Below are 22999 nucleotides of genomic sequence, written 5' to 3'. Positions count from 1 at the left end.
TCATTTAACTTCAGCTATCTAGAGTGTGACTTGGACATCTAGGTCCCTCTGCAGTAAATAAAGACAGTGTATTGCCAATAGACACTGGAAGCGTTGGCAGAACACAGCTGCACGGGGGTCCCTGCCAGCCCCCCCGCAGGGCAGAGCTGAGCCCCTCAGCCAAGCCGGGGGCGCCGGGGAGCGGGGACACGGGTTTCCGCAAGGGCCACGGGCGGCCCAGGCCGAGGAGGAGGCAGCCCAGGGGGCAGCGGCAGCAGCGGCAGCCCCAGGCCGCAGCAGGAGGAGGGCAGGAGGTGCCGCAGGCCCGGAGCAGGGCTCCCCTGCAGCCCTGGCGAGCCCCCGCCGGGGCAGAGCCCCAGCCGGCAGCCCGGGGAGGGCCCCAGGCCGCAGCTGGGGGCTCTGTCCTGCAGGAGCTGCGGCCCTGGCGAGCCCCGGCGGGAGCAGCGGGTCCCTGAAGGGCCGCAGCCCGGGGCAGGGCCCGCGCTGGCGCAGGGAGACGGGGCAGGAGGCGGGAGCGGGGCTGACACGGGCTGACACACAGCACGGCCCGGCACGGCACGGCCCGCGGGGGCAGAGGGGCCGGGAGTGAAGCGGTGAAGTTAGGCCTTATAAAAAAGTAGGGGGAAGACACCATTTTAACATATGTCTTAAAAAAAAAACACATTTGAAGATGGTGGAAATATCAAGCACACTGTACTTACAAAGTATTTGAGACTGCTCTGGCAGTGAATTGTATATATAACATTTGGGGCTGTAAGACTTTCCACGTCCACAAAAATGATGGAAGGTGACATTCATAAAAGATGAAGAGAATGCACATACAGCATCAGTAAGGACAGATCTATCAAAACAAGAATTAGCTTAAAAAGGACAGACATGGTCTCTGAATTGGAAAGCTTTCTGATAAGATCTGCCACTCATAAGACTAACAGCAGACAAAAAAGTACACAGTACTCAGTTCATTTCAATGAGGATACATAGCTGTGTAACACAAGCCACAAAACTCACAAAGACTCTGCAACTACTGTTACTACAGTTAGTGACCAGGCTGGTGCAGCCCAGAAAATGTCAGCAGACACTCTTTTGCTTTTATCACATTATGAAAGAAGAAAAAAAGATGGATGGGGAAACCAGCAATAGCAACTTGCCAACAAGTTGATGAACAAACTATCTGAATTTCTCTTCCTGTGAAGGCATTTCAGGAGATGAACGGTCATTGCTTGCGCTCCAAAAAGCTGTTGCACTGTTAGCCCATGGGCATGGTTTTCAGTTGCTATTCCACTCCCTGCTTTGAGAAAAAATAGTGTGATTTCTTTTTCACTCATTTTAGTGTCACCTACAGCAACTCAGTGGGATGTAAGGAGAAAAACAGCTCCGTCTCCCTTCCCCCTCCCCCACTGTTCAGTAATCACTTGGTGCCAAGGTGGCATCTGTTTGCTCCAGAGCTGATTGCAAACTCCCAACAGTGATGTGCATTCCAGATTGCTCCCACCACCACCCGGGACCCTCATTACTCTGGAAGGCAGCTGGAATCTGCCCACATCTGTATCATCAGCACATTCCATTTGCTTACATACATAGCTTCATATGGAGGCAAGACTAGTCATTGTGAAAGAATGGCTTTTTGCAAGCACAGTCTCCTATCAGAAAGAATTGAGGAGGGGGCACATACAAACCCCATGAGGTTCGACAGGGCCAAGGGCAAGGCTCTGCACTTAGGTCCAGCCAATCCCCAATATCAATACAGGCTGGGGAATGTACGGATTGAAAGTGGGCCTGCAGAGAAGGACTTGGGGATACTGGTGGATGAAAAGCTGGACACGAGCTGGCAATGTGTGCTTACAGCCCAGAAAGCCGATTGTGTCCTGGGCTGTATCCAAAGAAGCATGGCCAGCAGCTCGAGGGAAATGATTGTCCTCCTCTACTGCACTCTTGTAAGAACTCACCTGCAGTACTGCGTCCACCTCTGGGGCTCACAGTACAAGGCAGACATGGACCTGCTGGAGTGAGTACAGAGGAGGACGGCAAGGATAATCAGGGGGCTGGAGCACCTCTCCTACAAAGACAGGCCGAGAGAGTTGGGGTTGTTCAGCCTGGAGAAGAAAAGGCTCCAGGGTGACCTTATTGTGGCCTTTCAATACTTAAAGGGGGCTTATAAGAAAGATGGAACAGATTATTTAGCAGGGCCTGTAGTGACAGGACAAGAGGAAATGGTTTTAAACTAAAAGAGGGTAGATTTAGATTGAACATATAGAAAAAATGTTTTGCAATGAGGGTGGTGAGACACTGAAAGATGTTGCCTAGAGAAGTTGTGGATGCCCCATTCCTGGAAGTGTTCAAAGTCAGGATGGACAGAGCTTTAAGCGATCTGGTTTAGTGAAGGATGTCCCTACCCACAGCAGGGTGTTTGGACTAGAGGTCCCTTCCAACCCAAACCATACTATGATTCTATGATACAAACAGAATCACTTTAATAATGCAATGACCATTTCAGGTAGTTTTATGGTACGTCTGGTTCCTCTCTGGTGCCATTTATTATTTAGTACTAAGTCAGTGTCAAGAATTCTGACTGGTGTACCTGGCAGTATTGTGCCCACAATTCAACAGCCAGTTTCAATCAGCTCTGGAGAGGAGGGCTGAACACTTCTGAAGAGAGAGAGTTTGCAGTACTGTTCCATTAGCCATTTCCCGTTCTTAGCTTCTTAAGAAAACATCAAAGGCAAAAATACTCTTCATGTGGAAGTAATAGACACATTCCACCACTCAGTCCACAGCTGAGAGAAGTATTCCATGTTGCAATACAATAAACTGTGGAGAGGAATTAAAAACGCTAAAGTCTCTACTACTTTCGGCAGGGAAGAAGTGCTTGCAAGTTCCTTATTTGATTTGAAAACAACCAAAGTCCATAATAGTGCAAGCAAAAGGGAGGAATTGTTTGGTTTCTGGAAGATCTGTCTACTTACCTACCTTCATGTCTCCAGAATCGTTAAGCAGGAGAAGGAAAAGGTACTGACTGGGCCATTTTTAAGAGGCATGTTCCTTTCAAGAAATGGTAGCATCCCTCTGTTTTAATGGAGCCTGTGCTACTGATGGTGTCACTACATAATTTTCCACTCTGCTATTCTGAAACAGCAAGAGTAATCAATCATTTACTTATCACAGGAGCAAAACAGACTTTTCTTGGAGGGAGTGTAAGAAGTGCTACAATAAAGTAATTTTGCCAATTTGAGTGTTCCACTTGACAACTATTTGCATAATAAGGTTTTGCCAAGATAAGAAGATTGGTAATTTTCAGCAGCATGGAGGGGATTGAAGTTTTTAAGCTTTTTTGCCCACTATCTACACACTCACAGACCTCCGCTCTTGATGTATGGTTCTTTTTAAAGTACTCCATCTGTCTCCGTTGTGTAATGAATTCTGTCACTCTCAATTGTGCTCCTGAGCAGTGAGCAGTGGAAGGGAGTTTGCATTTTGATTATAAAAAAGTACCGTCAGCTCTTATTACAATGGAAAACCCATCTCCATGTGAAATTTTAAGGCACTTATAAGCTTACTCTCCCTCTCAGAAGCCGCCTGTAGATCACGCTGTCACCATCTGACAGGGTGTGCAGGAGAGCAGAGGGCTGTGCTGCACTGCCAGAAGAGAAGTTCAGAGAAATGGAAGTAAATCCAGTTTCCTCCCTAAGAAGCTCATGGGAAGGATACATCAGTACAAATGCTGTCATGTAAAAGTTGTTCCACATGCAGCTTGACTGGAGCTCTGAAGGGCTGTCTGGAGGAAAAGGATGGCAGGAGGAGATCAAGGCTGTCAGCTTAAGTCTCTTTCCTTCTCCTCACCCTCATGAGCCAGTTTATTTCATCCTGAGACTTGTCAGCAATTTTCTATTTGGGATGGTGGGAGGGCAGGAGGAAGATAAGCAGAGCTTTTACAGGTTAAGTATTAACATACTTTTAGGGGCTTTGATAGCAAAGTGCTCTAGAAGGATTAGGATGTTACAAGAAAATGTAGAACACGTCTACACCGTGTGGTGGAAAGCACTGCAGAGATCCTGGGCTGGCAAGAATAAACTTCAGGAGTTATACTGTCATTCCTGCATGGTGTGATCCTCCAGCTAAAGGGCCCAGCAAAAAACAATGGCAATAAATGAGCTGCTAAACATCCTAGAAGCAGGTTTTCAGATTCAAAGTGTCCCATGTCCAGCCAGCTTGATGGGCAACTTGCATCACAGTTTTAGCTCCAGGTGTGGTGCAGGTGGACTAAGCTGTGTGAAGCAGACAGGTGATAATCAGTAGCAGTCTTGGCTGTAGTGAGCATTAACCAGTGTAGTTCAAGATCCTGAAGGGATGAAGAGGAATAGAAGCCCATTGCAGACCCTGGCCTTTAAGAGAGTAGGTTTTGATTTGTTCAGGGAACTGGCTGGTGGATCCCACGCAAGGCCACTCTAAAGGGCAATGGAATTCCGAAAAGCCAGCAGAATTTTATGGACAGCATCTTGCAAGCACTAGAATGGTGGGAACGCTGCATCCCAATGCTCAGCAAAACAACTGGACACATCAGGAGACAAGCTTGGCTATGCCGACAACTCATGACAGGGCTCCGATGCAAAAAAGCAGTACTTGGGAGGTAGGACCAGCAGGCTTTAAGCAGGAGGTTGAACTACAGACCTGGTGAGGTCACCTCCAGCCCGAATTATCATATAATCTTATGTCATTCCCCTGGTAACCAATTGTCACTGTGCATTTTACTTACCCAACTCAAATTAAGAGCTAAACAATCTTGAAAATGAAGACACCCTTTATTTACGGTTCAGGATTTATGTGTCCCCTGGTCTATAGTCCTTCATCTGGGGAGGAGTAACCCCATACACTGGTTTGGTCTGGGAGCTGACTAACTGCAAAGCGGCTTTGCAGAAAAGGACTTTGGGGTCCTGTGTGGACACCAAATTGCACATAAGCCAGCCATGTTCATTCACAGCAAAGAAGACCAACAACCTCCTGGGGTACATTAGGCACATAGACATTGACAGCAGGTCAAGGGAGGTGACCCTTCCCCTATTCTGAGCCATGGCAAGACATATCTGGAGTGTTCTGGCCAGTGCTGGTCTCCACAGGAAAAGATGGACATGGATATACTGTAACAGGTCCAGCACAGGGATCCACTAAGGGAGTTGATATCTAATAGAAGGAGAGGCTGAGACAGCTGGGATTTTTCAGCCCAGAGAAGGGAAGGGTCAGGATTATCTTATACATGTGGATAAATACCTGGAGGGAAGAACAAAAGAAGATGGAGCAAGGCTTTTCTCAGTGGTACCCAGTGACAGAACAAGAGGCAATGGACACACACTGAAATACAGGAAATTCCATTTAAACACACAAAATAACTTTTTTTTTTTTTGCTGTGAAGGTGCTCAAACAGGGGAACAGGTTGGCCAGAGAGGTTGTGGAATTTCCACCACTGGAGGTATTCAAACTCCAGCTGAACATAGCCTTAAGAAACCTGCAGAGATGCCACAATCCCAATTATTCTGTGATTCTGTCAGTAGAACCTCCTGATGTGCATCCCTACACAGCTCCCAGACAGTCATGGCCTTCATAGTCTAGACCCAACAATGTGTTTATCTTTGTCATCCCTCTGACCTCTTATTATAGTTTATATATATATATTTTATATATATATATAATAGCTTTTATATATAGGTTGTTATATCTTACATCCCAGAAAGAACCCTTACCTGACTGCAGAGGAACAGTCTGTAGAGCACTGCACAGTTAAACAGCAGTTGTACCCAACAAGTGCAAGGTCACAGAGCAGAAGTGGCAAAACACTGTCAAGAGGCTACAAATGCTGCTGTCCTCTGTACTCCAGTCTGGACTACCAGCTGCCATATTCAGGTGGGAACTGGCACGCTTACAGTGTTAAAACTCCCTATTAAAACTATACTTGTGCCTCCTAACTATTTCTCCAATCCCTCCCTTTTAAATCCCTTGGTAAAACCCACTTTATGGATGACAGCCTCTTATACACTTAGCAATAAAGAGGTTTAAACGAAATAATCACAATAACTAACTAATAAACATTCTTCATTATTTCGAAGATGATAATAATCCCTAGCACTTGCATTGCACTTTACATATTCAAGCACTTTATAATCATTAACTAATTAGTCCTTGCAAAGCTCATCTAAATATTATTATCCTGTTAATGCAGAAAGAGAAGCTGTAAGAGAGAAGGTAGAGAATTTACCTAAGGGCATACATCAAGCCATTTGCAGAAACAAGATTGGAACTCAGCTCTTCGGCGTCCTAATCCTTGGCTCATACCCCTCTTGCTGTCTCTGATAATATGGGCTAAATTATACAACAGTAGGATCATTTTCTTTAATATTCATCCCCAAATGCATGACGTTGAATATTACATTTCATCTCTTTGTTGTCCTCAGGATCACTTATTTCTTTCTCCCCCCCCCCCCCCCCCCCCCCTTCTGCACTGATACTGCCTCCTGCCTTTATATCATGAGCAAACATTAGTAGCACTTAAGGTCTAGCCCCCATTTATGCAACAGCACTGAGATAATCGGCTTGGCCATGTTATCCAATGAATACACAGTACAAAATTCAGATATGCACCTTTGAGCATTGGAGTAGGAAACTCTATGTCTTAAGGGAACATCTTTATCAATGGTTCTGGTGCCTCAGCTTCACAAGGAGGGGTGCAAGCTGATTTACCTCAACACTGTTTATACCTCCACATTAGTGTGTGGATCAGCTCCTTCCCATGTTCTTTTCAAATAAACTGTGGGTGGGGTTTTTAGTGTTTTTTTTCCCTCACCTAGATCAGTGATACAAAAATGACTGACCATCACATGGAAGTATCCTATGGCAAGTCTGAAACACAAGGAAGGATTTTATTTTTTTTTTTTTTTTCTGTCAAATGAATCCAGACTGTGGAAATTATTACCACAGCAGAAAGTGGATGCTAGATGTCTACATGCATGCAAAATATGAGTAGAAAAATAATGGAAGGAAAATACATATTGGTATATTTCAATCAGAAAGTATTAAACACATGGACAACATGGTTAAGAAACTGCCTGAGCTAGGGAGCACTGATCACTAGGAAATTGGTGTTTGGGTTGTATCATTACATGCATATCCCTGTTGTTCACCAGCAACATTAAAATTATATGAAGAAAGTCAAGTCTTCAAACCCAAACACAGTAAACCCCTATGCAGAAACCCTACACAATTCAACCAAATTTGAGATAGTGTCTGATCTACTACTGTACTCTCTCAGTACACTCCCACCCTTATTTTATTTCCTGAAGCTGTCATCCTAATTCCCTAAAGTCATTTTGGTTCATTGAAAAGGAATGATTGCCTTTGAAGGCACTTTTCCTAGTGAGGTAAATAATATTTTTCCCTTTACTTTAGTGTGCCTTTGGATTTTGTTAAAAGCATTTAGTTCTTTTTAATTATTTACCTTTTTAAATTGAAAAGTAATAAAAATGAAATAAATGGAATTACTACTTTCTACCTGTAGAGACAATTCTCCCAAAGAAATTTAGGATCTGAGGCTCAGAAACAGCCAGCAGCATGCTAGTGTTTGGTACAAATGAAGTTGGTTTCTGCCTGTGGCTGTTCTCTCTTCCATCCATGTCTGCAGTAACTTTCAACATGCTCTTTAGCCTTCCAGTACAGTCACCTTTTGTCATTGAGGAGGAAAGAAAGATCAAGCTATGATCTGCAGTTCTCAAGACTAGATCTGGATCACAGCGAACAAGGTGGAATGTACCACCATGTTTCTATTGAATTAATTCAGTGAAACAGAGCGCATGCCATCTTCATGTGGTATCTACTTTAACAGAAACTTAGAACAACCAGGCTGGATACCCCCCAGCTGATGTACAGGTTGTCATGGCAAAGTTACTCGAGCCAATTATTGAACAAATTTTGATGAGATGAATGTCTTTAGACAACAAATACACTGCATTACATAGACACAGCTTTTTTTTTTTGGCATTAATAGTTTAAAACACGAATTTCAGAATCACAGCCTAAGCTTTTCTGCAAGTTACAGTATACCTTTCTTTGAAGCTCATGCATGTATTTAGTTTACTTCCAATGACTCACTGCAGATAATGATGGTAGTGGCTAATTCCCAGGTAAGCTTTCCCCAGTTTTATTAGTCTTTACATGGTGTAGATTTACATCGAGAGTATATCCAGCATATAGCCCGGTATTCTCCATCAACTCTCTATGAACCAGTTCCTTCAGACATCTCAGCTGCCCCGTCAGCATCCACTAAGGAACAATTATATTTGTGGTTAGGTACCTTCTTTTCATAGAAACCAGCAAATTTGTTGCTCTTGGGTCCTGCTTGGTGCCTCCTCAGCTAAGATGCTGTCCCTGTTACTCTTCATGCTGGAACAAACTGGGAACACTAACATGTTCATTTATAGCATCTCATCTGAAAAGTGTTAATTGGAAGCTGAGGTGTGGTAGATTTTTCAGCTGCTCTAACTTGACTGCAAACCTATATTAAACTAGCATTCCCTTTAGCAATGGAGAATCCTTCAATTATGCATTGGGCAGGACTCAAAACTCCTGTGATGGTTCCTAAAACTCAAGGTCATATCAGTCAGCTCCAAGCAGATTATGGAAAAAGAATCTGTGGTGAGAAACAGTAGGGAAGTTATCAAAATAATCTTATTTTGGTTTTGGTGCACATGCTTCCCATAATAATGGACTTGCAATATTTAAATATATTATATCAGCTAAAATTCCTACCACTTTGGAGAAACTTTCCATCTCAGTGCTGTATCATGCACCTTTCATTTTCAGTTGTGCTCCATGGTGACGTCCATACCACCATAGAAGCTTTACAAAACCAACATGGTTTTTTTTCAGTGGAAGAAGCCTGCGATGAGGGAAAGCAAGGGAAGCATAAGTCCAAAAAAAGCTGTAGTAGACACTGCAGAAATTATTAATATATGCAAGCCAGAGGGGCTTCTGATTACAGATGGAACAAATTTCTTTACTGAGTTCCTAAAGCATTCAGTCACTTAACATTTTTGGTCATATAGACTCTTCTTTCTTTGCTTCACATCAAATGTCTGAGTAGCCTAGCTGCCATGTGTGGTATGTCATACAGTCTGCATCAATAACCAGCCTCAAAGACTTGCCACAGGATGGGATGAATCTCTAACTGGGGGAGTATTTCTCTTCCTACTAGGAGCCTCGATGATTTAGTTTAAACTAGATATATCATATTTCGATGGTTAAAGTTAGGAAAAGCAAATCCTACTGCTTTTTACAGATAATTCATGAAGTGTTCCTTAAACTGCAGTGACTCTCCACATACTTGCAACTTGCATGAGGACTGTGTGACTATGCCTTTGCATACCACGTACTGTGACCGAACCTGCCTTCCTTAAAGATGTGGTGACAATGACCACAGGACATTTCCCATCCTGATTTCTGAGGGATTGATTTTATGCCCCATTTCATTTGGTCTCTTTTTTAAGAGCAGGCTGCTAGGATTTAAAGAAGAGTGTTTTTCCAAGTGGGCTCATTACAGATCAGCTGTTTAATTACACCTACTAAAGAAGTAATGCATAGTGATATTCTGAATTTGTCCCTAATTAAAAATACTGTACTTAAGGCTTGCATGATTCCCTTCTGCTGAAATCTTTAATCAGGAGATGAATAAGGCTCTGGCGCCTTGATTAATAATAGGACCAAGTGCTCTGTGGCTGAAAATGCCAGGGTATTAAATTTCCTTAAGTCACCTGGTGTTCCCATCTAATAGAGATCCTGGCAATGTTACTTATGCAATAGTACAGAATAATTGAGGCATAAAGTTACAGGTCCTGAATGAGACAAATGATACTAATTCTCCTGAAGACAAGTCTGACGTGGATGTGGGCACTAATGTAATAAACAAGATACCTTTGTAATTGCATCATTAAATAAAATAAATGGCTTGCTTCTAAGTACTACTCATGAAATCTAATGCACAGGTAAGACATGCTGAAATCCCAACAAATAAAAGTACATGGGAGCTTGGGAAAACACATAGAGATAACTATCCTAAACAAAAACCACTCAGATATGACAATCTTGAAAGTAAGATGAATTTTAAAAGTAACAAATTATGCCAAGGAGAAAAAGGTGTCAGATGCTTTTACTAAAAGTACTGGTTTTGCATCACACAGAGAAACAAAACAAACATAATCCAAAGCTCATGTATATGAGCCATGTTTTCTTTAGGTTGGTTTGAGAAGAGCTGGTGGCAGAACAGAGTCACAATTCTCAGTAGCTGTGAACAGTTCAAACTACAATATTAGGGAAAAAGTACCTTCCTGAATTTTTGGGTACAACTGCCTCTTCTCGAAGAGAACTGTGGCACATAATCATACTTCTTGTCTATTTTACTGTGAGACATTGTTCTTTCAAATGCATAAAGGCATGAAAGTGATAAACAATTCCACAGCAGGTCTCAGGTACCACTAAAACTATATGGGGACCCCTGCCACAGGAGCACAGTTGAGTCCAGCAGAATTAAGAACTCAAAAGGGGAGGCTGAGGTACTTTTCCCTGAAATGTGCTTGTTACTATGATTTATTTAGGAGCACCATTTGCATTGGTGACCTATTCCCTGCTACTGCCAGCTTGCCAGCTGATCAGGCTCCACCTAAACCCTAGTCAGATGGTCACCTCTGGACAGTCCTAATCCAAGTATAGCATGAATTTATTCATGAGTATGTTACAACTGTTTATTCTTACAATATTATCTATCTTAGCAAAAACCAGTTCCTCTCAGCCTTTATTTTGCTATGCTGCTATGTCATATAGAGACAATCATACCTATTAGTGACTCTGCTGAAGTGCCAGGCACAGGAGCTCTGTTTTTGGCATTTTACTCTGGAAAGCAAACAGGCAAATTTCTTTATCTGTGCACTGCCAGTATTTCCATTATCTGAGCTAATGCATAAGAAGCCAGCTAGCATGTTTCAGTGCTAAGCTGCAGATTGCAGCAGGTATAAATGCCTTCTTCAGGTAGTGTCTTCCCTCTCCCCATCATGGCAATACCTCTGTTAAGCTTTGCTCTTATGTGAACTCACTTTTGTTGCTCAGAGTGACGTACAGTACTCTTCACTGAAGTCCCCACAGTACCTGGTACAATGGCAGTAGCCCCTCCTTAGCACTAGAAATATCTTGACTACCACATCCTGTGGTCACAAGCATCTTTTCATGATCCTGTACATTAACAATTTATTCTTATCCTGGAATGCACAAGCTATTTTTCTTTCTCATTTTTAGCTGATGTAATATCGTTTTACAGTGGAAATTATTAGTGCCTCACTATAGAACCTGGTACTTTCTGTTAGGAAATGTATTTGCTGCTTCACTAATATGGCTAAAACTATTCTTCCTATGTGATATCCTTTTCTTTCTCTGAACTCCCGATACCTCCTGACTGTGCACCAAGGTAAAATAACATATTGTGAAATTACTAAAAAAGATTAGTCCCAGTTTGTACTGCCAATTCAAATCCAGCAGCTACTGATCATATCACAACATCTTCCCTTAAATCAGTGTTTCACCCACTTTTAAGCGTCTTCTGTAATCTCTAGCTTTTTCAAATTAAGTATTCACTTTCCATGTGATAATATATCAAAGAGCTTACTGATTTTTACATGTACCCCAACAGCTTAATTTCCTTATCTAAAACCTCCTGAATGTTATCATAAAAATAAATATTTTTGTAGCTGACTTAGCAATTGGATGTTGGTCTCTAAAAATAGATTACATAGAAAAAGGCAGATAACGTACCACCACACGATTTTGACCTATAATTTCCAGTGGGTAATTCCAATATGGAATGGTATGCGAATTAAAAGCTTCTGGTTTCCACCCCAGAAGTAGCTGCATACCATTAGCAAGGGGTGCAATCCTTGCACATTCAATCTGACTGTGATCCCTGGGAAGACAGATGAGTGGAAAAATATTGTGCAAGCAGTTGTAGCCAAATAAAAAGATCCCTTGTGACTTCATCTACAGAAAATAAAGTGTTATTGAAAAATAAAATGGTGGGGTATTTTTTGTTTTGTTGGTGTTGCAGTGTAATAATTCTCATGTTGTTTTAGCTTAGGTGGAATTCTAGTTGAAATGCACGTTTTAAAGACCATGGATTTCTAGAAGCCTCATAAAATGCATAATATAATGTGCACTTATAATAAATATTGTTAATCATGCTTATGGTAGTACTTACAGGTCAGGAAAAAGGAGTCTGGAATAGCAGGCACTGTAAAAATACTGCCAGTCTTTTGCTAAAGGATAGTTGCTGAAGTGCTTGCAAGGAGATAAGTGAAATCAGCAGAGGCGAAGGTCGGCTTGGTGTATGGAACAACAGAGTGGACTATCACTTCCCTCCCCAGTAGTCGTGGAAGTCATAACACCACATCGGAGAATAAACCAGGCACCAGGACCCCTTTGCCACACGCTGCATGGTGCCAGGCAGGTCTCAGACCTGAGGTGGGACATGTGGACCGACCTCTCACAACATGACCACCTGTTTTCTGCCACCTCTCACTGCCAGGCTGCTAAGACTCTGGTAGTCACTTACAAGATGTCCTGCCTACTAAGGCAAGAAATAAACAAAAGAAGAGGAATTGCATAAATGTTTCTCCTTCACCTTGCTTATCACTTTTAATAAGAAGTGAGCTTTATGTAAGCAAATTCATTTGTGTTTCTTCACTTATACTTTCATTCTGAGCCTTAAATCAATGCCAGATTAAAGGCTGAAAATATTCCACTCAATAGTTATTACATTTACTCTTTCTGATTTTTTATGCAGTCAGCTTAAATACATAGATCAGTAAGGAATTTAGCCAGTTTTTAAGACAATAAAGTGCATGAAAAGTGGAGTAATTCTGCAAATGGATGTGATAGAAAGTTAGTATCAGAAGCCCTCTTGTAAAAAAAACAACAAACACACCACCACCACCCCAAAAAACCCCACAACAAAAAATCCTCTAAAAAATCAAAATATACTAGGACAATTTGCAGGGAAATGAAATTCCAGCAAAAGCAAAATAACCTCTGATCTTTATCTCAGGAAAGGATAAACATCCTTGGGAAATATTATGCTGCAAAATCTTCTCCTTAACTATAACAGCCGGGACTAAACACTTCACTTAAGCAAGGAAAAAAATACTGATGGCTTCACAGAGAGAGAATTGCTGCTCAAGTAGGAACTGAATCAGGCCATGAAGATGTGAATCTGCACCACTATGGGCCGTGGACAAGTGAGAAATGGATGGAACCAGAGGGAGGTTTTCCCCACTGCCTCCAGTATTTAGGTGAAGGTTGGTTGTGGTTATCTTATGGATACTCCTCTTTGTCTCCAATTTTCTCCTTTCACTCAATCAAACCTTACTGACAGAACCCCACTGATCCTGAATGATGTCTGTATTCCTGATTTCTTCAGGGAGGAGTGGTGCTATGCACAGATACAAAGGTGAGCGAGCTCTCCTGCACCATAGAAAATGCTGTGCTGCTTCCCTTACCCAAATTTTGTCAAGTACTTTGGCAGAGCAGCACATTGTAGGTTGCAGATGTTTCCTTAGGAGGATTTATAAAGTTACTTAAGCCTTCCTATATTAAAAACTGCAGCACCTGAATCTCCAACAACACTCGGGGAAACATATGCCCCTCAAAGACAGAGCTTTGGCATCACCCAAACAGTATTTCATGTCTTTCATACTTTCAGTTTATAATACTGCCTTCACCTTTTGCTTCTCTGGTATACACCAGGTCTCAAGACATGAAGGGAGGAGGTATTTCCTGACAAAGGCAAATCCTGACATTTAGATGACACTATGACAACTTGGGGAGTTGAAACTCATGGAGTTTTCCTGGAAAGCTTAGCCACGGATTTCAGTCAGGAGGCAATCAATCAGTGGGCCATCGTTCCTTAATGGAGCTAGGCTGAAGTTTGGTTGGCTAAAAATTCTCCCAGTGTAAGTGCAAGACTGTATTTTGCCTGACTTAGATTAGAACATAGTTTACCGTAAGGTTTTTGAGGTCTGATTAAACCAAACAAAGAAATCAATTTAAATTTCATTACTAACATTATTCTGAATTAAAAAAAAAAAAAAAAGAAAAAAGAAAAACCACACAGATTTTGCTTGGTTTTAGCTTTATGTATTAACTAAGTCTAACCTGAATTCACAGTTTTTTTCCTAAACAATGTGTCATCTGTCATCTTGTCACACCTCCCCCAAAGTGATTATGGTATAGTGAAAGAACAAACATGATGAACCAGAAAAGTAGTATCTTTAATTTGCATAGAAAATACCTGCACAACTAAAAAATATACAAAAAGACAGATAAAGGTAAACCACTTTTCCCAAGATCCACCAGACATGTGACATCTTTCAGCAACTGAAAATTAATTTCCAGTATCCAAATTATAGTCCAAATATCTAAGTATGCCTCCAAACAAGTATTACATGTTTGTCTAGAAGAATAGAAAGTTTCCCTTTTCTACAGGAGGAGTAGAATTTAGACATTCCAAGATTTGACACTGTAGCTGGCAGAGATGAGATAAACCAGGATATCTGTAATGAGAAATCTGTCTATTCTAATATAATCTTACATTAATCACTTAACAAATTAATAATCTCACCATAATTGAACTCTCCATAAAGAATATGCAAGCATTGGAGAAACTAACTGATTTAATTTTAGTTTCACATTCCCTGATGCATTAATTCCCTCTGAATTTGTTTTCCTCTCCATTTTGTAATATTGAACTTAGTCCTGTCAGGAATGTTTTATCTCTCTGCTTGTTTGCTTCCCTGACTTTTGGACATGAATGTCACAAACCTCTTCACTTATAAATTTGCTTTTTTCCCTGAAGATACAGTGCAGATAACGACAACAAAAGGCTCCCCATGTGTTCAGTGAACTAGAAAGCAAGATTTTGTACCTTAAAAAATCTCTTGTTGGAGCATAAACTCCTGGATGACTACAGAAGGTTAAGTAAATTGAGAGAGGCTGTCAGTTCAGCAGGGGCTTTGCTTTCAATACCTGCGAGTTTTCCTGAAAACACAGGCTTGAGATTAGCAAACCATAACAATGCATTTAAGTTCAGTTAATTCCTTCAATGTTTAGCCTCCCTGAAAAAGTAGAAAGCAGTCAGAATCCACACAAATGAGGACCTGCTGTGCTTTGCATTTTGGCATGAAATCCTATGCCTTGAATAACAAATGATAGCTAAAGATACACTGTATGACGTTTTTCCTTCCCTCCTTCCTTCCTTCCTTCCTTCCTTCCTTCCTTCCTTCCTTCCTTCCTTCCTTCCTTCCTTCCTTCCTTCCTTCCTTCCCTCCTTCCTTCCCTCCCTCCTTCCTTCCTTCCTTCCTTCCTTCCTCCCTTCCTCCCTCCCTTCCTCCCTTTCTTCCTCCCTCCCTCCCTCCCTCCCTCCCCAAAAGACCCAAGCGTACTTAATGATGAGCTGGTGAGCAGTGGAGTTGAGGACATGAACCTTCTCACCGTACCACAGATGTTTGTACTTTGCGAGATGACTTCCATCTTAAATGTCAGTGACTTGAATAGGAACCTAGATACCTATGGGTACCAGGTACAGACACCAACACTATAAATACCGAAAGTTAGGTGAGATATGCCCTATTCACAACATTTTTTCTGAAGACTGCTGCACCATATGGTAGGTGGGAGCTGTATGGACAACAGACATTTTTGTGACCCTTCTAGCCTGTGGACACCTTCATGTGGAAATCTCTTCCCTATGAACGTGAAAAGCATCTGTGTTACTCTGTCCTACAACCATTAAATTCCTGCCCAGCCTAACTCTTAAAATACGATGTGGAAGAGCCCCGTGTGACCATGCCTGTAACATACTCCTGAGACCATGAAGGCAGCATCCTTCCATGCAAGGCAGAGCAAGATTCTGTTGACTGACTGATATCAAATGGTTATTGAGTACTGGAAAGAAGGTACAAATATGTGACAGAGTGCCTGCTCTCCTCATAAGAGTTATCTGAAATGTGCAACTTTGCTTGCAGAATGTTGTATTTCCATCCCCTCTTGCCAATTACTGAGTTAAGTGGTGCATGGAGCCTTTTAAAGACTAGAATTATTTTCTAAAGACTAAGAGAATGTGAATCAAAACTGCTCATTACATATTCTCCTAACTTGGATGGTGTCCTCCACAGTAGGCTGCAGCTACTGGTTATTACACTTTTTCTGTTAGCAACAAGAACAAAGGGCTCTGAGCCAAAACCTGGAAATATCCAACAAGCAATTATAAAACCCCATTAGGAAATAGCTGCTGGTTGATTCTGCTTATTATAGCAACTCCTAATAACAACAATGTACTTCTAAAGTCAATTTGGGCACCTTTTACTGGGTGATGAAATATAAAAACACATTTTGGAATTTTCCAGGATGCCTCTCATTCTTGGATGTGGCCACAGAATATCATCTTCAACATTCCTTTTGCTCATTTTTGTATCTATTATAGATGTATAGAGAGACATAATTTCACCAGAATAGATTCTACCTATCTTTCTATTTGAAATATATATTAAGGGGGGAAAAATAATTCCTGTGTTAGGCAGATCATCTTTTGGGAGAGGTGTACTTCCACTTTACACTGAGCAGTGGAGATGGTGATCTATTATTGATCATGACACAGGGAGCAGAAGTTTAATGTGGTAGTTCTATTACAAACTACTCATTGACTTACTTGCTTAAAGCATCACTATTAAAAAAGTATGTTAATATACAGTCCTAAAATTAATTAAATAATCTGACACAAATTCTGAGTTGGAGGAAACAGTCATACCCCCCACAGACTTCAAAGGCTGCTTTGCATTTCTGCAGTAGACATACCTTTTTTTATCTCCGTGATATGTATTTAATCCTGTCTCATCTCCTCTGGAGCTTCAACAAAGATCCAACAACAGCAAATCAGCATATTAAACACATATTAGTTATCCTGAGTATCCCTGAGATATGTCTGGGGTAGATCAGTAGACACATCCTCCTTGAAGATGAGAAACTGAGAAGGGTAAGAAAGTATTTCTCTGTGCATCAGCTTCTTCTTGTCCCTTGTTCTTACTAATAGCCAGCCACAAATGAAGCTACTCTGTTGAGCATTCTAATCTTTAAGGCAAAAGGATCTGTGGCAGAAGATACACGTGTGCATGTATATTGGTATAGATATTTGACAGGATTTTGAGATCTTCCTGTGGGAAGTAGAAGGAAGAAACAGCACTGCAACTATCAGCTTGCAGAAATGGTTCTGATGAACGTAAATGGAGCTGCTGAAATAGACCTATCTACGATACACATGGGGGCTTTTCTGGTGTTTTTTTTTGTTTGGGTTGGGTTGGGTTGGGTTGGGTTTTTTTGTGGGTTGGTTGTTTTTGTGTTTTTTTTTTTTTTTTTTTTTGGTTGGTTTGAGGTTTTTTCCCCAACAACTCTAACCAAGAGTGGTCTAAGGAGACACAGGACTTGTAGTGTCCGGATGTACTCTTAGCTGTATCACCTGATGTATGTGCAACTAAAAATACCTGGGTAGGCCACAGCTAAACATATCCTCTCTCCCCAGAAGCAGAACCTTAACATTTGTGTTGCCCTGTGATTTCCCTTGAAGAGGGTGTCCTTTAAAGACTTTACACCCCTGCGGACCTAAAATAGCATCCCCTTTTAAAGGAACAAACAAGACTAAGTTGAGTGGTATCTGGGGTAAAAATATAAAAGCTTGAGTCATGAACTTAGTTCATACAAAGCTCCTAGTAAAAACCTGAGGAGCTTTGCCTCAAATACCTAGAGTGCCTTGTTGTACTGGCTTCACATTCAGATGTTAAAGCTGTGGACTTAAGCAAGGCTCTTCATCCCAAATTGGTAGGCTAGTGGATTTAAATTTGATCCCACGTCTCATTATCTTTAAGCTAATGAGCATAATTGAAGGTCTTGGAAAACTTATTTACACTGCATTATTTGTAATTACTGATAAATCCCTTGAAAAGGGACATCTGTTTTATATGCCCAGTGGGAATTGAAAGTAACATACTTTGTATGTAGGTAAATCACAGGATATTAATAGATCTCGGGAAAGGACTGGCTGTTGAAGGATGGGGTGGAGGGAAAGAGTGGGCTGGTGAGATACAATGAGAGCTTAATGAAGAAAACTTAGAAATCATTGCTAATTGCTTCTTCATGGGCTCAGTGCTGCACATAGATCTCCTTCTGTGCCCCTTAAAGATGTAGCATGTGCATGGCTGGGCAGCTCTGAAATGGAGAAGACACTGTCTCTGGCCCCCAGCAAGTGCCTGGTAGCCCAGGGAGTGCGAGCAAAGAGCTGGTCTTGCAGGGCAACCGGGCTGAGGTTGGGGTTGTATCTGGGAGGTAGGGCAAGGTAGGAAAGCAGACACCTGCACTGTCATTTTTTTTTTTTTTTCTGGCATAAACTGGTATATGCAGATCCCTTGGGTCTGATCTAATCTACAGGTTGTCCAGATACTTCATACTTTTGAAAGGAACAGAGAAGAGGATATAAATCCATACCAGCATGATCAAACTAACCAGCCCTCCTGCACGGGCCCAGATCTTTCCCTTCTCCAACTCAAAAAGTCTTCTGGTACTATCTGACACACGGGGACTAGAAATGTCCCACATCCCATGCTGCTGTGAAGACCAGAGACTGTTCCACAGTTATTGCTCAACCTTCAAGCTGTGGAAACTATTCTTTCTACGAATTCTAACATTTTAAAATTCCCACTAGTCCAGGAACCCTTGAATTTGGCCATGTGAGCCCACCAACACTACTTCACAACATGATCCCATGTCCTTCTTCATCAGAAATATCCCCTTTTCCACCCAGGAATGGAGAAGGTTTCTTCTGCTAAACTTTGACAAACAGCTTGTTGAAACACCCCCATTCAAGATTTAGTGCTTAGTGTAGCGCTTGCAGTTCTGGTTTCTGTTTTTATTATGTTGTTTTGATTGGATTTTAAATTTTCTTTAATATGTACTTCCAAGCCCTTCAATCTCTAAATTGTCAATAAGGGCTTCCGCCACCCAGAATGATATGAGTAGACAATCAGTATGTCAACATCTTTCTGGAGCTATTTACCATCAGGAGGGAAACATGCTTCAGTACGAGAAAAAACAGCAACTAGCTTTTAGTGTCTTGCTCTGTGGCAATCAATCCTTTTACACTCTGAAATGTATATGTGTGTGTATATATATATATATATATATATGAAGGTTTAATATTCTCCATCTGTTAAAACTCCAGAGCTGCAGCAGAAAGCTCCTATACTTCATACTGAAACAGTAACAAACCATCTTCTTGTAAGCTGTAGAAACAAACCCAACAACAACAAAAAATCCCAGAAAAATCCAAAAATGAAAAAAAAAAAACCACAAAACAACACCCACACCTAAAAAACCCACCACATCACCCAAAGGGGATCCTGTGACTAAGTGTGTGTATACTCATGGAAGCCAAAGGCAAAGGGCTATTAGTGTACACTTGAGATCACTTAGAGAAGCCCATGGGGAAATGCTCTAGTATTACTGCCAAAATAACACACAAAGAAACTATGTCTCTGAATACCCTGAAGGGATGAAAAAATGTTTAATAAATGAGTTCTTTCCAGAGGTCAAATATTAACGATTTGTGTGTGCATTTTCTGTTGAGATTTCATTTTCTCTGTTCCAGCCTGGACAGGGAAAAATATCAGTAGGCAAAACTTTGATTAAAATAAACGAATCAACACAGAGCTGCGTGCCTGGGTAAAGCTAATGCATGAGATTATAAAGTGCGACAGCTGCAATATTAATAAGGTGAAGAAGAGGAAAAAAAGTGATAGAAACCTCACAGACTGATCTTATTTGGCTTGATTGTTTCTGTATTATCTCTAGCAAAGAAGCCAGGAGAACTGGACAAAGGATGATCTTTATTGTGCTGGATACTCTTATTTTCCATTTCTCTGCTATGATTCAGCAGAGATGTTGGGGGGAGGGGGTGGGGTGAGAAAAAAAATTAAAAAAATCACAGAAGAGCTACTCTTGGAGAGAGAAGAATGTGAGAACAGACGGTAAAAGCGAGGTCAGGGAGAAAGAGAGGAAGGCTGGAAACTGGAGATATTCAGGATGACAGGCAGATAGCAGAAGAGGAGAGAGGGATGCTGCATCCAAGCTGACTGCCTTTGCAGAGCTCATCTCGAGGATTCTTCTTCTTTGTGGTGCAAGCTATGTCCATGCTGTTACAGCTGCAAGATTTGTGGCCGCAGAGGGCTGACTGGCAAGGTCTCCCCATACACTTGGCGCTGCTTGGCAATTTGTAATAATGAGATTCATTAGCGCTATATGCTCTGCTGGAAATACTTCCAAAGGTTTAATCTGAGCCACACAAATGACTATTTACTTAGGTAGCACTTCATTAGCTGCTCCTGCCCTGCTGTGTAATATGGTATAAATTACGAGCTGGAGTTGCTAGCATCACACCCAAACTGGCTGTCTTGTTCATTGTAACATGCTGCTGGCAATCAGCTAAAGGGGATTCTGTTTCAAAGCTGAAAATACACCATGCCTGGCAAAAATATTAATATCCTAAAAGTGCACAACATTTCAATTTCCAGGCACAAAATTGCTGGCCCATATAAAAGAGAGTGGTATGTACTGGAGAGCAAACAAAACTTTCTATGCATGGCATGGAACTTTTCACAAGCAGAGCTCACAAAGCATAACTGCCTTTCTCAGTCCCTGCCCCCCACTTTTTCTCTTTGCTTTTGTCCATTTATTTTGTGGAGATTCCTCTTGACAGCACCGAGATCTCAGTGCTGACAGCTGGGAGAAACAACAGGCCAGGCAAGATGCTCTTTAGCTTGCAAGAGTCTCAGACCCAGAGCTTGGACCTGTCCTGCTAGGGACCTGGGACCCAGATTTGTTCAATGAGGGGGCCTCAAAGGCTGGTGACAATGTCTCATCATTTGTCTATGCTCCTCCAGTCTCAGCTGCTCAGCTTCCAGAGATGCCAGTCCCAGTGGCACTGCAATCATAGTACAACACACAGTGAGCTGTTTTACACCAATGGGTTAAAACTGAATGTCAAGCCATATATGTTTTACTTCTCTGTTAAAATGCAGCTGTCCCCGTCTGTGTGTGTGTCTGTAATTAACATTGCATGGCCCCAGTGTGTGAAGCACAGCACATTTCTTGTCATTTCAATTGCAAGGAAAAGGGTGGGAAGGAGAAATGTCTGCATGAAGATTTGGGCCAAGACAAGTAGAAGCTCCAAACCTTGCAAATTGCTTTCTGTGGGATTTCTAATGCCTAATAACACAGTCTTCCGAAACTACTAAAACATGAAGACATAATCACAGCCTTTATTATGAAATACAGGTGAAAAGTTTCAGCTAACAATGATGCATGTAGCAGTCTTCCCTCCCTTGAATCCACAGGGAGACCATCCCTGCAGTGGCAGTGTTCTGGTGGACAGACAGGTGCTAGACCTGCAGTCCTCATGGGCTGCCTTGTCAGCAGGGCCCATGGGTAAGGTCTATGTGCTCCAGAAATTCATGGATCCATTAACCTTTACACGAGGGCAGAAACGGAGAGGGCTGTGAAATCCTGCTGTGTATCGAGTGATTTTCCCCACAGCACCAGCTAATCGCCCTGGCTTTAGACATAACTACTCAAGCATAGGACTCAAACATTTCCTGAGGCTCTTCCATCCCAACAGCAATTTTGCTTTACACTCATTAGCTGGATGAGAGGAGACCACAGGACAGGCACAACCTGTCACTTAACTCTTTATGCTACTTCACTTAGCTCTGAAGATCTCTATTTCCATCCTATTTGCACAGCACCTTTTACACTGTTCAGTATAGCCTCTGACAATCTTCATTTGGCAGGTGACAGATCCGAGTCACAGAAACCTAGACCCTGTCTGAAAGACTCAGGGAACTGGGGAGATCTGGAGTGGTATCGTCAAAGTCCCAAAGCAGGAAAGTGGCCAAGTATTTTAAAAGCTGTAAGAAGCTGGTTCTTTTTACTATCTTTTAAATTTGTGGTCCTCTGGATTCAAATTTCCTTCAAGTAGAGCACCATGGAGGACAATGCTTGCACACAGAATTAATCAAAACATAAAGCAAAACTACATTCTAAAAAAAAAAGCTAGTTACGACAGTAAAATGTGATGCAACCATGACTAAAATCGACACCATCAGTGTAGGCTGTCAGGGTTATTTTCCATGTTCTTGATGTAAAATTCTGGGAGATCCTAAATGGGTACCACATCATGCCATAAAGGTATGCCACCAACCTAGATTCTCTCCTTGTAAAATAAATCTGCATACTTCCAATGCAGGCTACTGACTTCAGCAACACTGAATCACAACACAGAGAAATCTGGGATGCAAACACAGATGACAAATGATGCATGTTAATTATCCATAATCAGTCACCGGAATTTCTCTCAAGCTTTGGCCAGACTGGTACAATCCTAGACTGGACCAGGAAAAGCACTGATCACCACTTTCAACCCAGAGAATCCCTGAAGCTGCCACACATCACCTAGCAGCTCTCAAGGGATTCCCAGCCCAGAGATCTTTATAGTTCATATCTGCCTCAAAACTCCAAAATATCAAATGATTCAGCAATATAAAAAAGCAGAGCATCCCATACCTTGAAAGCCATCCATCTTCTTCACCCCCTCTCTCTTTCTCATCTTACAAACATATTTCCCAAGATTCCCCATTCAAAGTACTGCTACATGCAGTCTTTTATGCAAATTATTTTGTTTATTTTTATGATGTATGCAAATGAAGTCTTTATTCTGAACATTCTTTATGATGCTATAAATGTAAGAATAGATCTTGAATTAGCCCTTTTCATTGTCAAAGTGGCACTAAAACCAACTGAGGGATTCAGAGGCTTAAATGTGTAAGCAGTT

General features: G+C 41.6%; 1 protein-coding gene across 10 annotated transcripts in view; it reads right to left on the bottom strand.

Annotated features, from left to right (window-relative positions):
• Nucleotides 1-22999, bottom strand: part of TSNARE1 (t-SNARE domain containing 1) — a 515090-nt gene that overhangs the window by 96314 nt on the left and 395777 nt on the right. The window contains exon 13 of one of the 10 annotated variants that reach the window (XM_080380511.1): nucleotides 9490-21094. The exons of the other annotated variants lie outside the window; for them this stretch is intronic. The gene's annotated coding sequence lies outside the window, so the exon portion shown is untranslated. Of the gene's footprint in view, nucleotides 1-9489; nucleotides 21095-22999 lie in introns of those variants that run through there. 10 annotated transcript variants of the gene reach the window in all.

Source organism: Falco punctatus (genome assembly GCF_963210335.1).
Source record: "Falco punctatus genome assembly, chromosome: 3".
NCBI classification, from domain to species: Eukaryota; Metazoa; Chordata; class Aves; order Falconiformes; family Falconidae; genus Falco; species Falco punctatus.
Note: the sequence above shows the minus strand (reverse complement) of the source record. Positions and strands in the feature narration are given on the sequence as shown.